This window comes from Moschus berezovskii, chromosome 6 (assembly GCF_049115385.1).
Source record: "Moschus berezovskii isolate FMDL1 chromosome 6, NW_MosBer_1.0, whole genome shotgun sequence".
Taxonomy (NCBI): Eukaryota; Metazoa; Chordata; class Mammalia; order Artiodactyla; family Moschidae; genus Moschus; species Moschus berezovskii.
The window spans coordinates 90,074,745-90,085,753 of record NC_142465.1 but is presented as its reverse complement, the minus strand read 5'-3'; the positions used below and the strand labels follow the sequence as shown (position 1 = coordinate 90,085,753).

Genomic DNA, 11,009 nt, shown 5'->3' with positions numbered 1-11,009 from the left:
GCAGGTGCTTTAAGATTTTTTAAAGGACTTGAAAATGTCAAGATTCTCTTTCAAACCAATAATGTAATGAAATTCCCAATTTACTGTGCAATAGCAATCATTGAGGCAATGACTTGAAACCACAGACAAGAGATATTTCCATGAATTACCTAAAAAGAAAAGGCACAAGATTCATATATTTAAAAAGTGAGAAGCATCGCTGAAGTCTCCCCACTGCTGTCATGTCAAAGTCAGAGTTTCTCAAAGAACTCAAACAGCTACAAAACTCTTCGTCAGACGTCTGAGCTTTGAAACAACCAATGAGAGTCTGAGGAGCCATTTTGAGCAATGGGGAACGCTCACAGACTGTGTGGTGATGAGGGTTTCAAACACCAAGCACTCCAGAAGCTTCGGGGTTGTCCCGTGTACCACGGTGGGGAAGGTGGGTGCGGTCATGAAGGCAAGGCCACGCAAGGTGATGGAAGAGTTGTGGAGCCCAAGGGCCGTCTCAGGAGAAGATTCTCAAAGACCTGGTGCCCACTTAACTGTGAAAAAAAGATTTTTGTGGGTGGCACTAAAGAAGACACTGAAGAACATTACCTGAGAGATTATTTTGAACCATATGGGGAAACTGAAGTGTTTGAAATCATGACTGACAGAGGCAGTGGCAAGAAGAGAGGCTTTGTTTTTGCAACCTTTGATACCATGACTCCATAGACAAGACTGTCATTCAGAAATTCCACCCTGTGAATGGCCACAACTGTGAAGTAAGGAAAGCCCCTTCCAAGCAAGAGATGGCAGGTGTTTCATCCAGCCAAAGAGGTGAAAGAGATTCTGGAAACTTTGGTGGTGGTCGTGGAGGTGGTTTCAGGGGGAGTGACAACTTTGGTCAAGGCGGAAACTTCAGTGGTGAAGGTGGCTTCGGTGGCAGCCGTGATGATGATGGATATGGTGGCAGTGGGGACAGCTATATTGGATTCAGTGATGATGGAAGCAGTGTTTGAGGTGGCAGAATCTACAATGATTTTGGCAATTACAACAATCAGTCTTCAAATTTTGAACCCATGACAGGAGGAAACTTTGGAGGACGAAGTTCAGGCCCTTGTGGTGGTTGAGGCCAGTACTTTGCCAAATCTTGAAACCAAGATGGCCATGGTGGTTCCAACAGCAGCAGTAGCTATGGCAGTGGCAGAGGTTTCAATTACTGGTAGGAAACAAAGCTTAGCAGGAGAGGAGAGCCAGAGAAGGGACAGGGAAGCTACAGATTACAACAGATTTGTGAACTCAGCCAAGCTGCTACAAAGAAGACATGTTTTAGACAATACTCATGTGTGTGGGCAAAAAACTTGAGGACTGTACTTGTGACTAATTGTATAACAGCTTATTTTAGTTTCTGTTCTGTGGAAAGTGTAAAGCATTCCAACAAAGGGTTTCAATGCATGTTTTTGTGTTGTTTTTTTTTTTTTGCACCATGCTGTTGATTGCTAAATGTAATAGTCTGATCATGACGCTGAACAAATGTGCATTTTTTTCAATGTGCTGTGTAAAGTTAGTCTACTCTGAAGCCATTTTGGTAAATTACCCCCAGTGTGAAGTTAGAATTCCTTCGGAGTAATGCCAGTTTCCATTTGAAACTTATTTACAACCTGCTTTGAGGGAGAAGCAGTTGTCTTCAGAACTTTGGTGTAGTTGAACTGGCAGTTATATGTTGTGACCTGGAGTTCACTATTAGAAAGGTCACCCATGAAAAGTCATGGAGGTTTTTTTTTTTTGGTCATTAATGGTTGTTGGCACATCCTATGCAATATATCTAAATTGAGTTATGGTACCAGATAAAGTTATAGATGGGAATGACGCTTCTGTATCATCCATTATCGTGGGGAATCGATAAAAGATTTAATGCCCTCTTGAAAAAACAGTGAGTACGCTCTGTCTTCTCTCCTTTCTCTCCTCTCTCTCTGCCCTCTGTCCGCTTACTTCCTTTTTTCCTTCCCTCTCTTTCTCCCTTCCTCCTTTTTTCCTTTCCTTCTTTCTTTCTTCTTTTAGATTTTTCCCTTTGAAATGCAATTGAATCCCTCCTATCGCTAAAAACTATGGTAAGCAGTTGACAAAGAAGATAGAAAATGTGTCTGCCCACAGAGTGCTTACAAAGGAGGAGATAGTAAAATTGCAGTTGTGATGCATGCTTAGAGTAAAACTAAGAGAGGGTTGAAATGAGCTAAGGGGAGTGAGGAGCTGCTCTAGACAAGGTCATCATCTGAGAAGAGGAAGGAGAGAGAGAGATTTCCATATTTTTGAGAATCCTTAAAGGTGCAGTTTGACTGGAGGATGGTTGGCAAGGAAAAGGCAAAGATTATCTTGGAGACATTGTGGGCAAAGCAAAAGTGTAGTAACTCCAAGCATTGTTATAGGTGACTGTCAGCTCAGACTGACACAATTACTGGTGTTTGTTCTAAATTAAATAAGTTCATTATTGAACCAGTGGAGCTTTAATTAGTCATCGTCTCTCTGATATACTGTTCGCAGTATTCATTTTCCAAAGAGAAAGCTAACAAGAAGGGAAGTGATTACAAAATGGGTTAGAAAAGTTAGAATTAGCACTATTAAGAGTCGGACACGACTGAGCGACTTCACTTTCACTTTTCACTTTCACACATTGGAGAAGGAAATGGCAACCCACTCCAGTGTTCTTGCCTGGAGAATCCCAGGGAGTGCGGAGCCTGGTGGGCTGCCGTCTATGGGGTCTCACAGAGTCGGACACGACTGAAGCAACTTAGCAGCAGCAGCAGCAGGTATGTAAAGTACCAACAATAAGGAGAGTCCTTTTGTTGACACACACAGGACACAACATATATTTATTATGATTCTCAGAGCCAGCTCTTTCTATGGGGATGGATATTCTGCTCTGAGCATCTCGTTCCATCTGCCCAAAATTCTGCTAAACATATTTGTAATCTATTTATTTTATTATTAGAAATATAAGGCCTAAATCCCTTGCAAAGATAACACTATGACTTAAATTTACATTAAAGACTAAAAGACTATTTTGGAGAGAGGTTACCTCCTAGGTGTAGAGAAGGAATGGCAATAGATGAGAGGATATTAGGATATCAAGAGAACTAAACTGTTTTTTTAGGGCATGTGGCATCTTAGCTCCCCAACCAGGGATCAAACCTACATCCCCTGCATTGGAGGCATGGAGTTTTAACCACTGGCCTACCAGGGAATTCTCAGGGACTAAAATTTCATGGTAACATTTTATTTATTAATATTGTGAGATGGGTATATGGGTGATAAAAGTATTAATCTTTATAATGTTTTGGATTTTTGTATATATTTCTTAACATTTCTCTTTTTAAAAATAGATAATTGCTTTTTCTTTTGATTTCTTTATTTTGTTTTTGGCTTCACTGGTTTTTTGTTGCTGTGCCTAACACTTTCTCTAGTTGCCTTGTGTGGGCTTCCCACTGTGATGTCTTCTCTTGTTGCAGAGCATGGGCTCTAGGATACGTGAGCTTCAATAGCTGTGTCACACAGACAGGCTTAGTTTACCCACAGAATCTTCCCAGACCAGGGATCAAAGCCATGTCCTCTGCATTGGCAGGTGGATTCTTAACTACAGGACCATCAGGGAAGTCCAGATGATTGCCTCCTGACTGTGTCCTAAGAGTAATCTTTAAGCAAGTTAGCTCTTAAAATAGAAAAATTAAAGGAGATGGGACAGATGGAAAGGGCTATGGGAAAGACTGAATCCACTAATGAGAGATTTCTCAGACTTGAAGAAACTTAGACGAGATTTAAACAGTTGACTAAAGGAACCCCTTCTTTCTAGAGCAGTTAATCTGTTCACGGTCATGGGACCAGTTGGTGGAGCTAGTGGAGGAAACGGGGGGTCAGAGCTTCAAGTCAAGAACTCCTGACTTCAGACCGTTGTCCAAGAATTGCACCACAACTGCCTGGGATTTCCTTTTTGTTTCATCACTGTCGACACTAAATTTCATTTTAGTGACACAACTACTATCTGGAAGTTAGAAGTAGACTTGTTATTTAATGGCAAACTAGAGAAAGTATTTTAAACAAGGATGACAAGGGACCCTTTAGGTCCATAGTGGGGTTTCCCAGGTGGCTCACATGGTAAAGAATCTGCCTGCAGTGAGGGAGACCCGGGTTCCATCCCTGGGTCGGGAAGATCCCCTGGAGAAGGCAATGGCAACCCACTCCAGTATTCTTGCCTGGATAATCCCATGGACAGAAGAGCCTGGCAGGCTACAGTCTATGGGGTCACAAAGAGTGGGACATGACTGACTAACACATGCACAGTAGAGCAAGGAACACGTTTCTGGTAGGAGCCCAACCCAACTGACTTTGCCTCCCAGCACTCTAGTTTCTGGTTCTGAAAACCTACCACCCTCAGAACTGGGGAAGGAAAACTCATTGGGATCACTTGAGGTCAGCACTGCATCTCCACTGCCCCCCAAGAATACTCGAGTTCCTCAGGTTATCAGACAACCAACTGTCACTGGCAGAGAATTTATTTTGATACAAAAGGAAGAAATTAATCAGGTTAGTGTTCCAAGAAACTTCAGAACAGCTGTAACTTGGCTGAGAATCTTGTTTATCTCTTTAATTGTGCATATAAGCCCAGAGGCTCTCTGATGGCTCTAATATAAAGAATAAAAGCTGTATGGGAATCCAGTAATTAAGTCTCCTTTTGTTTCCTATGTGGTAATTTTTATGGCGACCACAGTGATAACTTTCTCTCATGAGGCTGAGACAGAAAGGAAGTGCCAGGAGAAAACTCAGAAGGAATGAACAATTCAGGAAGTGCATCAATTTCATAATCAAACCTGCACATGTTGGGTTTCAAACAGACTCAAGACTAGCTGGGGCACAGTGATATAAAATCACTTCAACTTCAGAACAAATGCCTTTGTTGATAAAATTGATTATGCCTTTCACATGAATCTCTTTCCGGAAACTCCTTGATGGTCCGGTGGTTGGGACTCTGGGCTTTAACTGCTGAGGGCTTGAGTTCAATCCCTGGTGGGGAAACTAAGATCCCACAAGTGGTGTGATGTGGCCAACAAACAAATTATAATATCAGAAGGACGAAAGAGATACAATATAAACAAAATAAAGAATATCTATATAAAACCAACAGCAAATATTTTTTAAAAATAACCTAAACAAATGAAATCTTTTTCTAACCCCACAGTAGTTTCTCAGTAGTACGTACCTCTATTTGATGTTTACTGAGAAATGTTTCAATCACCACTTTCAAATGTGAATATGCAAATGAATTATCGGGTTAAAATGCAGATTCTGATTCAGTAGACAGAGAATGAGATGGTTGGATGACATCACTGACTCAATGAACATGAGTTTGAGCAAACTCCAGGAGATAGTAAAGGACAGGGAAACCTGGCATGCTGCAGTCCATGGGGGTCAATCAGACATGACTGAGTGACTGAACAACAGCAACAAGATCTGAGATTCTGCATTTCAAGGGGACGGGCCTGAAATTCTGCCTTTTTTTTTTTTTTTTGACCACACTGTGAGTCATATGTGGGATCTTAGTTCACCAGCTACAGATGAACCAATGCCCACTGCAGTGGAAGTGTGGTGTCTTACCACTGGACTACCAGTAAAGCCCCAGATTCCGCATTTCTAACGAGTGCCTAGGAGATGCCCATGGTGCTGGCCTAGGTTTTAGATAACCTCTACTCTAAATTCATCTAACATTTGTTGTTTTAGAATTTAAAAGACACTCTCTGAAAATAATAAATTAACCCAAACAACTGGAAACTAGGGTGAGTTTCAATGCTAAAGGTTCATGTCTCTTTGAGCCAAGAAGAAACATTTGTGAGTTGAGATCAAGAGCAAGCTAGTAGACAAAAGCAGTGCCAGGCAAGATACCACCTGATTGGGAGGTAAGGCTTAGCTGGAATCACCATGTCCATGGGTTATGGCAAACTCAGGTCTCATCAAGGTCGTTTTCAAAATGAATGGTTACAGTCTGGTTGATGGGGTCCAGCAATAATCATAATGGAGCAAGAGGCAGTGATTTTGTTCCAAAGGTGTCAATCTGGATGGAAAATTGATCCATCTATGTCTTGATGGGAAGAGACAATGTATAGGCTTAGGAAGGTGGCTGAACCTCAGTCAGATGGGCTGTGGCTGTGAGCACAATGACTCTCACAAAGAACTGTACCAGCGCAAAAATCCAGTCATTCAAGAAGAGTGGACATGCATATTGAGGGTTAGGGAAGAAGCACACACAGTTGGATCCAGGGGGTCATCCAAGAGACACCAGATGCTAGGATTAGGACAGCAAAGCTAATTTCATGCCCCTGAATTTCAGATGTTAAATGCACTTTGAGACCTGTTTCCAATTAACTCATGAATTAGATGAGATTAAATTAATTGATGCTTTTGAACTGTAATGTTGGAGAAGACTCTTGAGAGTCCCTTGGACTGCAAGGAGATCCAACCAGTCAATCCTAAAAGAAATCAGTGCTGAATATTCATTGGAAGGACTGTTGCTAAAGTTGAAGATCCAATACTTTGGCCACGTGATGACAAGAACTGACATTTGAAAAGACCCTGCTGCTGAGAAAGATTGAAGGCAGGAGGAGAAGGGGACGACAGAGGATGAGATGGTTGGATGGCATCACCAACTCGATGGACGTGAGTTTGAGCAAGCCCTGGGAGTTGGTAATGGAGAGGGAAGTGTGGCATGCTGCAGTCCATGGGGTTGCAAAGAATCAGACATCACTGAGTGACTGAACAGAAAATTAGATGAGACGTCTTCAATGCTTGGAGGTAAGTTGTGTTTCAAGAAAAAGTGGGAGCTGCCAGATATGGTATACCTCCTAGATGCTGAACACTACATAGAATGTTTAAGACCCACTACTTTTATATGATTAAAGAATTTTGCTCTGGGAAGATAAGAGAATGAGGAAGATGCAATTCTTTGAAGAATTACTGGTCGAGTGGGAGTGGGAACTTTGACACAAGTAAGTTCTCGTGATCACCTAGATGAAAGGGGATGGTTGAGAGCAGAGCTGTCTGTGGCCTTCATATGCTCAGCTGAATAGTAACCATTCAAATCAGTAACTACAGGACTTCCCTGGGGGTCCAGTGGCTAAGACTCCGAGCTCCCAATGCAGGGAGCCCAGGTTCCATCCCTGATCAGGGAACTAGATCCCACATGCTGCAACTAAGAGTTTACATACCCCAACTAAAGATCTGGTGCAGCCAAATAAATAAATGATAAAAACTAAGTAAACAAAACAATAAGTAAATTTTTAAAAAATCAGTGACTAGCAAGAAGAATAACTGTTGAATTGAGTCAGGAGAATTATTGACATTAAAGAGAGGTTGTGTTAAACTAGGGTGGGGGAAAACTCTTTGCAGAAAATGCAAATTTACCTCGTGATTATGACAAAAGCCAGGCCAAGAAAAATACTGTTTCTTTTCATAGGAAACATGAAATTACCTTTTCCTATGTGAAAAACCAAACCAAATTTCTTTTAGAAATTTTCTGTCCCCATCACTTAACCTCATCCAGCTTCTTATTGCCTTTTCAAGTGCCTTGTCAAATCTCACTGGAGAAACAGACCCATTGATTCTCTTTACTCAGGAATTTACAAAGACTGTCTTGCAAAATATAACTTTAATATATGGGGTATATTCCTACCTATCTTGATAAATAAAATCCAAACGACTACAAAGATGATTCCTAAACTGAGCATGGTAGTGAAAGCATCAGTAAATATGGGGTTGAACCTGTTTGTCAGCAGAGTCCAGGTGACTCTGTGATGTTCATCATAGTCTAGTGAATCTGTGAAACTGATTTTTATCATCAGGGTGGTTGTTTACCTGACAAAATAACCCCATCACTTAATTATACCAAAAAGGGAGTTCTTACCATCTACTTTTGGCCACATTGCATTCTCAGGGCATTGATTCAGGTCAAAAACACTAAGGTAACAGTATTTTATGGGGTATTTAATGACCCACCACTAAAAAAATAGTTTCCTCACCGATGCCTGAAATTTCACTGGTGATGTTTGTCTTCATTTAGTCAGTTTAGGTTGTATAACATAACTAGTCCTGAAATTCTTAAAACTATTGCCAGTTCTTTATGCAATGAACAATTTTCTGAAAGCTAGGCATATCTTAGGTTAGATATTTGAGTCAAAAGAAAATAATACAGTAAGTCCCCTATATACAAACAGGTTTCATTCCAAGAGCTCGTTTTTAAGTTCAATTTGTTCAACAAAGTCAGCCTAGTACCCAACTAACACCACTGGCTTTCTAGTACTGTACTGTAATAGGTTTATAATACTCTTCACATAATACATAAAAGGAAAACACTCAAAAAGAAAATGTTTTTTAACATTACAGGGCAATACCTTGAAAGGTAGAGTAGTATAGTACAGCAGCTGGCTTAGAGGGGCTGGGATCAAGTGAACAGGCAAGAAGAGTTACTGACTGGAACAGGGAAAGGGGGTGGGAGATGGTAGAGCTGAAGGATCATCAGCAATAGGAGACGGAGGGCGAGTGGCAACTTCACTCAGCCCTGACCCTGATGTTGATGGAATGCACATTCACATCTTTGAAAGATGGCAACTTGAAGGTTCATATGTAGGCGACTTACTGAATAGTACATGATTTTCTTCTCTAGAAGACGGAACCATAAGAGTGTTAAGAATATTGTTTATTATTGTACTAGTCAGGGTTCTATAGAGAAACAGAACCAATATACCTGGCCCCGATACGGTACTTATACATAATGCATGCATGCTAAGTCGTGTCCAACTCTTTGCAACCCCCCCTGGACTACAGCCTGCCAGGCTCCTCTGTCCGTGGGATTTCCCAGACAAAAATACTGGAGTGGATTACATTCTCTTCTCCAGGGAATATTCCTGACCTAGGGATCGAACCAGCATCACCAGTGACTCCTGCATTGGAGATTCTTTACCACTGAACCACCTGGTAAGCCCTGTGTGTAATCTACCAGTTCAGTTCAGTTCAGTTACTCAGTTGTGCCTGACTCTTTGAGACCCCTGGACTGCAGCACGCCATGCTTCCCTGTTCTTCACCAACTCCCGGAGCTTGCTCAAACTCATGTCCATCAAGTCAGTGATGCCATCCAACCATCTCATACTCTGCTGTCCCCTTCTCCCTCTGTGTACCATTATCATGGACATTGATGAGAAATGTCTAATAGATTATTGTAACTCTCTTGAAAAAACAAATGCAGCTTACCAGTTCTGTTTAAAAATAGATATATTGCATTCAGGATACAATCAATCTGAATCCTGAAACTCAAGTGTTTCTGTAAGTGAATCTCATAGATTTTTCAAGAATCCTTAGTGATGAATGAAGACCTTTGAAGAGAATGAATGATGGTTTCAATCAACACTATCCCTTCTGCCTACAGACACAGTTAGAGAACAAACATACACAGAAGAGTCTATATCTTGGCTGTGGGTTTTTTGGTTGCAGGAATGTGATCCTAAGTTGTCACTATTTTAAATAAAGTCCAGGCTATAATAGAATATTTCATCTGAAGATATGGTGTCAAGCAGCTATGAAAGGTCTTATATGTGAAATCAATTCTTGATTCAAAAAATATGCTTAAGAACAAACTGAATCAGTAAAACAAAAATAACTACAAAGGCTGAAAATTCTCCCCTAATTTTTTTTTCTTCTGTTAGTAAACCGATGTAGAAGAGACACTTTGTACCCTGAAGGAGACTGCTTTCGCATCCGATAAATCATATAGGCTCCAGTGAATGTATGTCATCACCCTCAGGAATGACAGGTCTATCTTTGTCACCCTTGTGGGATTTGAGCACTGACACTGTCAGAAAACTTGACTCATAACCTTCACCTGGACCTTTCAAACTCTGCATGTAACTTCTTGATAAAGATCGTGATAAAGGACAATATTTTCACAGGTTGACAGGGTCAGGAGAAGAGGGTCACTGAGGACTCACACTTTTAAGTCAGTTTATAGTACCAGTGAGAAACGTTAAGTTTTGCTGCACTTGAAATTGTCGGGATGGATCACAAGAAAATGAATATGTGACCCTCAGAGATACTGCATTGGCTTTATTCTCTCAAAGATATGTGCATATGAGGGCAATAATACACATCATTGCTCAACAAGAAGGACACATTGTTGACATTCTCTAAGTTTAAATCGAATGCTTTTCACTTCATATTGTGCGTTTTAGGGCCTGTGTTGTTTTATCAGTGAGAGATTCATTATGACAGTGAATGGGAAGAAGCAATTGATTCTCCTTATGTTCAAAATGCAAAAACAAAGGTAAATTTTGCTGAAGATGGAGCCATACCCAGGGGAAAGGACAATTCTGAAATGCCCATTGTATTTTTTAATCCACATGTTTGAAAATAGACAATCTAGACTCTATCCAAGGGAATGTGCTCAGTTCCTTCTTTCTCAATGTCATTTTGATTTAAAAACATCATACTACATTTACATCATGACCAAAAACCTTGGAACATCATAAAACGGTAACTAAGCATGATTATTCTGTGCCTTCAATAATGCCGATTTCAAGAGACTTCGCAAACAGGAATCCTTGAAATTGCTTTATTGTTGACAAAAACAGTGTATAATTAAAGATTTGATGAGGAACCTGTAAACAATAAAGAATGTGACTATTGCCAGCAAAATACAATTATTCCAAGTCCTTTAGACATTACAAATATAGTTCTTTCACACCAGATGGTTCACATGTAACAAAGCCATTTTAGAATGCTTAATTGTGCTTTGACAAAACCTTCGAAGAATGAGGTAGTTTCCTTTACCCACCATATCTTCCACATTACCACTGTTACACTTTTAGTGAGCTTAAATCCTTTTAACATGACCTTTAAATAATTATTCATAAGAACCAAGCCTTATTTACAATGTATTTCTTTCTACTTTATTCTTAAAGAGAATTTCAAGAATCACTACATAACTGGAAAATTTTGAGACAAGCAATGGTGGG

General features: G+C 40.4%; 1 pseudogene; it reads left to right on the top strand.

Annotated features, from left to right (window-relative positions):
* The first annotated feature begins 221 nt into the window (after nucleotides 1–221).
* LOC129536114 (heterogeneous nuclear ribonucleoprotein A1-like) lies at nucleotides 222–9,763 on the top strand (annotated as a pseudogene).
* The last annotated feature ends 1,246 nt before the right edge of the window (nucleotides 9,764–11,009 follow it).